The sequence below is a fragment of the Arachis ipaensis genome, chromosome B9 (assembly GCF_059453495.1).
Source record: "Arachis ipaensis isolate K30076 ecotype BB chromosome B9, ASM5945349v1, whole genome shotgun sequence".
NCBI classification, from domain to species: Eukaryota; Viridiplantae; Streptophyta; class Magnoliopsida; order Fabales; family Fabaceae; genus Arachis; species Arachis ipaensis.
This window is the reverse complement of record NC_142444.1, coordinates 80,086,896-80,093,091: the sequence shown is the minus strand read 5'-3', so window position 1 is coordinate 80,093,091 and position 6,196 is coordinate 80,086,896. Positions and strand designations below refer to the sequence as shown.

Here is a 6,196-nt window from a genome sequence, read left to right as displayed (position 1 = left end):
ACTTGGCCAAAGTATAGACTATTATATATTCCTGGAAAGCCCTCGATGCCTACTTTCCAACGCAATTGGAAGCGCGCCATTTCGAGTTCTGTAGCTCCAGAAAATCTACTTTGAGTGCAGGGAGGTCAGAATCCAACAGCATCAGCAGTCCTTCTTCAACCTCTGAATCTGATTTTTGCTCAAGTCCCTCAATTTCAGTCAGAAAATACCTGAAATCACAGAAAAACACACAAACTCATAGTAAATTGCAGAAATGTGAATTTAACATAAAAACTAATGAAAACATCCCTAAAAGTAACTAGATCCTACTAAAAACATACTAAAAATAATGCCAAAAAGCGTATAAATTATCCGCTCATCACAACACCAAACTTAAATTGTTGCTTGTCCCCAAGCAACTGAAAATCAAATAGGATAAAAAGAAGAGAATATACTATAAATTTCAAACTATCAATGAAACATAGCTTCAATCATATGAGCGGGACTTATAAAAAGAAGAGAATATACTATAAATCTCACTTTATCCATTGAGGTTCAGAATGATTGGCATCTATAGGAACTCAGAGTTCAGATAGTGTTATTGATTCTCCTAGTTCAGTATGATGATTCTTGAACACAGCTATTTCATGAGTTTTGGCCGTGGCCCTAAGCACTTTGTTTTCTAGTATTACCACCGGATACATAAATGCCACAGACACATAATTGGGTGAACCTTTTCAGATTGTGACTTAGCTTTGCTAAAGTCCCCAATTAGAGGTGTCCAGGGTTCTTAAGCACACTCTTTTTTTGCTTTGGACCTTGACTTTAACCGCTCAGTGTCAAGTTTTCACTTGACACCTTCACGCCACAAGCACATGGTTAGGGACAGCTTAGTTTAGCCGCTTAGGCCAGGATTTTATTCCTTTAGGCCCTCCTATCCACTGATGCTCAAAGCCTTGGGATCCTTTTTATTTGCCCTTGCCTTTTGGTTTTAAGGGTTATCGGCTTTTTTGCTCTTGCCTCTTGGTTTTAAGAGCTTTTGGCTTTTTCTGCTTGCTTTTTCTTTTTCTTTCTATTTTTTTCGCCTATTTTTTTTTTCTGCAAGCTTTGTTCTTTGCTGCTTTTTCTTGCTTCAAGAATCATTTTTATGATTTTTCATATTATCAAATAACATGTCTCCTAGTCATCATTCTTTCAAGAGCCAACATATTTAACATTCTTAAACAACAACTTCAAAAGACATATGCACTGTTCAAGCATTCATTCAGAAAACAAGAAGCATTGTCACCACATCAATATAATTAAACTAAGTTCAAGGATAAATTTGAAACTCATGTACTTCTTGTTCTTTTGAATTAAAACAGTTTTTATTTAAGAGAGGTGATGGATTCATAAGACATTCATAACTTTAAGACATAGTTACTAACTACTAATGATCATGTAATGAAGACACAAACATAGATAAGCAAATAACATAGAAAACGAAAAACAGAAGAGATAAGAACAAGGAATGAATCCACCTTAGTGATGGTGGCGTTTCCTTCTTGAGGAACCAATGATGTCTTTGAGCTCTTCTATGTCTCTTCCTTGTCTTTGTTGCTCCTCCCTCATTGCTTTTTGATCTTCTCTAATTTCATGAAGGATGATGGAGTGCTCTTGATGTTCCACCCTTAGTTGCTTCCAATAATTGTGTGGAAGAAAATGTATCCCCTGAGGTATCTCAGGGATCTCTTGATTTGCAGTCAAATGTTCTACCACTGAGCTATAGACCCTTGAGATGAATCTTTCCATCTCCCATGACTCGGAGGTGGAAGCCTTTGTCTTCCCTTCCCCTCTTTTAGAGGTTTAGGTGCCATCAATGGTAATGGAAAAACAAAAAGTTTATGCTTTTACCACACCAAACTTAGAATGTTGCTCGCCCTCGAGCAAAAGAAGAAAGAATAGAAGAAGAAGAAGATATGGAGGAGATGGAGGGATGTGTGTATGGATGTGAGTGGTGAATGGAGAACAGAAGGGATGATCATGAATGGAGAGAGAGAGGATGAGGTGGGTGGGGATCCTGTGGGATTCACAGATTCTGAGATGATCCTGTGGTGTCCACAGATCCTGAGGTGTCAAGGATTTGCATCCCTGCACCAATTAGGCATGTAAAATGCCTTTGCACACAACTCTGGGCGTTCAGCGCCAGGTTGGTGCCCATTTTGGGCGTTCAACGCCCATTTGTTGCCATTTCTGGCGTTGAACGCCAGAACCATGCTTGTTTTGGGCGTTCAGCGCCAGGATGCTGCCCATTTTGGGCGTTCAGCGCCAGAACCATGCTCTGTTCTGGCGTTGAACGCTAGGCAGGTGCTTCCTCCAGGGTGTGATTTTTCTTCTGCTATTTTTTTGATTCCGTTTTCAATTTTTATATTTATTTTGTGACTCCACATGATCATGAACCTATAAAGACATATAAATAAGAAAAATATTGTTAGATAAATAAAAATTGGGTTGCCTCCTAACAAGCGCTTCTTTAATGTCAATAGCTTGACAGTGGGCTCTCATGGAGCCTCACAAATGTTCAAAGCATTGTTGAGACTCTGCAACACCAAACTTAGAGTTTGGATATGGGAGTTCAACACCAAACTTAGAGTTTGGTTGTGGCCTCCCAACACCAAACTTAGAGTTTGATTGTGGGGGATTTGTTTGACTCTGCTTTGAGAGAAGCTTTTTCTTCTTCCTCTCCATGGATGCAGAGAGAGATCCTTGAGTTGTAAACACAAGGTTGTCCTTATTTAATTGAAGGATCAATTCTCCTCTGTCCACATCAATCACAGCTCTTGCTGTGGCTAGGAAAGGTCTTCCTAGGATGATGGATTCATCCTCTTCCTTTCCAGTATCCAGGACTATGAAATCAGCAGGGATGTAAAGGCCTTCAACCTTTACTAACACGTCCTCTACTTGTCCATAAGCCTGTTTTCTTGAATTATCTGCCATCTCTAATGAGATTCTAGCAGCTTGCACCTCATAGATTCCTAGTTTCTCTATTACAGAGAGGGGCATGAGGTTTATTCCTGAACCAAGGTCACACAGAGCCTTAAAGATAATGGTGCCTATAGTACAAGGTATTATGAACTTTCCAGGATCCTGTCTCTTCTGAGGCAATGTCAGTTGATCCAGATCACTTAGTTCATTGATGAACAAGGGAGGTTCATCTTCCTAAGTATCAATGCCAAATAATTTGGCATTTTAGCTTCATGATTGCACCAAGAAACTTGGCAGTTTGCTCTTCAGTAATATCCTCATTCTCTTCAGAAGAGGAATACTCATCAGAGCTCATGAAGGGCATAAGGAGGTTCAATGGAATCTCTATGGTCTCTAGATGAGCCTCAGAGTCCTTTGGTTCCTCAGAGGGAAGCTCCTTATTGGTCACTGGACGTCCCAGGAGGTCTTTCTCCTTGGGATTCACGTCCTCCTCTCCTTCTTTGGGTTCGGCCATGGTGCTTATGTCAATGGCCTTGCACTCTCCTTTTGGATTCTCTTCTGTATTGCTTGGGAGAGTACTAGGAGGGATTTCAGTGATCCTTTTACTCAGCTGGCCCACTTGTGCTTCCAAATTTCTAATGGAAGACCTTGTTTCATTCATGAAACTTGCAGTGGCCTTAGATAGATCAGAGACTAAGTTTGCTAAGCTAGATGGATTCTGCTCAGAATTCTCTGTCTGTTGCTGAGTGGATGATGGAAAAGGCTTGCTATTGCTAAACCTATTTCTTCCACCATTATTAAAGCGTTGTTGAGGCTTTTGATCCTTCCATGAGAAATTTGGATGATTTCTCCATGATGAATTATAGGTATTTCCATAAGTTTTACCCATGTAATTTACCTCTGCTATTGCAGGGTTTTCAGGATCATAAGCTTCTTCTTCAGAAGATGCCTCTTGAGTACTGTTGGATGCAGCTTGCATTCCATTCAGACTCTGAGAAATCATATTGGCTTGCTGAGTCAATATTTTATTCTGAGCCAATATGGTATTCAGAGTATCAACTTCAAGAACTCCCTTCTTCATAGGCGTCCCATTACTCACAGGATTCCTTTCAGAGGTGTACATGAACTGGTTATTCGCAACCATGTCAATGAGTTCTTGAGCTTCTGCAGGCATTTTCTTTAGGTGAATGGATCCACCTGCAAAAGTGTCCAATGACATCTTAGCTAAGTCAGACAGACCATCATAGAATATGTTTAGGATGGTCCATTCTGAAAGCATGTCAGAAGGACACTTTTTGGTCAGTCCTTTGTATCTCTCCCAAGCTTCATAGAGGGATTCACCTTCCTTCTGTCTGAAGGTTTGAACATCTACTCTAAGCTTACTCAGCTTTTGAGGAGGAAAGAACTTGGCTAAGAAAGCCTTGACCAGCTTATCCCAAGAGTTCAGGCTGTCTTTAGGTTGAGAGTCCAACCATATTCTAGCTCTGTCTCTTACAACAAAGGAGAAAAGCATGAGCCTGTAGACTTCAGGATCTACTCCATTAGTCTTAACAGTATCACATATCTGCAAGAATTCAGTTAAGAACTGAAAAGGATCTTCAGATGGAAGTCCATGAAACTTGCAGTTCTGCTGCATCAGAGAAACTAATTGAGGTTTCAGCTCAAAGTTGTTTGCTCCAATGGCAGGGATGGAGATGCTTCTTCCATGTAAATTGGAATTAGGTGCAGTAATGTCACCAAGCATCCTCCTTGCATTATTATTATTTTTGGCTGCCATCTCCTCTTCCTGTTCGAAAATTTCTGACAGGTGCTTGCTGGATAGTTGTAATTTAGCTTTTCTTAGTTTCCTCTTCAGAGTCCTTTCAGGTTCTGGATCTGCTTCAACAAGGATGTTCTTGTCCTTGCTCCTGCTCATATGACAAAGAAGAGGGCACAGAAAAATAATAATAATAGGGATCCTTTTTACCCAAGTATAGAGGTTCCCTTTAGGTGAGTGGAAGAAAAGGAGAAGAAAAGAGAGAGAGGGAATTTTCGAAAATTGTTTTTGAAAAATGGTTAGTGATTTTCGAAAATAGTTTTTGAAAAAGGTTAGTGATTTTTTTTTTTGAAAATTAAAATAAAAAATTAAAATAATTAGTTAATTAAAAAGAATTTTTGAAAAAGAGGGAGATATTTTCGAAAATTAGAGAGAGAGAGAGTTAGTTAGGTAGTTTTGAAAAAGAGGGAGATATTTTCGAAAATTAGAGAGAGAGAGAGTTAGTTAGGTAGTTTTGAAAAAGATAAGAAACAAACAAAAAGTTAGTTAGTTAGTTGAAACAAATTTTGAATAGATAAGAAGTTAGGAAGTTAGAAAAGATATTTTGAAATCATATTTTTTTGAAAAAGGTAAGATAAGAAGATATTTTTGAAAAGATATGATTGAAATTGGTTTTGAAAAAGGTTTGATTTTTTTAAAAACACAATTAATGACTTGATTCACAAGAAATCATGAGATATGATTCTAGAACTTAAAGTTTGAATCTTTCTTAACAAGCAAGTAACAAACTTGAAATTTTTGAATCAAAACATTAATTGTTATTGTTATTTTCGAAAATTTGATATAAAAATAAGAAAAAGATTTTTGAAAAATATTTTTGGAATTTTTGAAAATAACTAAGAAATTTGAAAAGGATTTGATTTTTGAAAAAGATTTTGAAAAAGATAAGATTTTTAAATTGAAAATTTGATTTGACTCATAAAAATAACTTGATTTTTAAAAATTTTTGAAAAAGTCAAATCTAATTTTCGAAATTTTAAGAGAGAAAAAGGGAAAGATATTTTTTTTATTTTTGGAATTTTTATGATGAGAGAGAAAAACAAGAAAAATGATGTAATACATGAAAGTTATGGATCAAAACAATGAATGCATGCAAGAATGTTATGAATGTCAAGATGAACACCAAGAACACTATCAAGATCATGATGAACATCAAGAACACATTTTTGAAAAATTTTTAATGCAAAGAAAACATGCAAGACACCAAACTTAGAATTCTTTAATGCTTAGACACTAAGAATTCAAGAATGCATATGAAAAACACCATATATCACAAAACAAGAAAACATCAAGATCAAACAAGAAGACTTACCAAGAACAACTTAAAGATCGTGACGAACATTATGAATGCATGAATTTTCGAAAAAAATGCAAGATGCACATGCAATTGACACCAAACTTATAACATGACTCAAGACTCAAACAAGAAACACAAAA

The 6,196-nt window shown here is 37.1% G+C and overlaps 1 non-coding gene across 1 annotated transcript; it reads left to right on the top strand.

Annotated features, from left to right (window-relative positions):
• The first annotated feature begins 4,216 nt into the window (after positions 1-4,216).
• LOC148545145 (small nucleolar RNA R71) lies at positions 4,217-4,324 on the top strand. Its single transcript, XR_015901870.1, has one exon. It is a non-coding gene; the product is annotated as a small nucleolar RNA R71 (small nucleolar RNA).
• Positions 4,325-6,196: the final 1,872 nt, after the last annotated feature.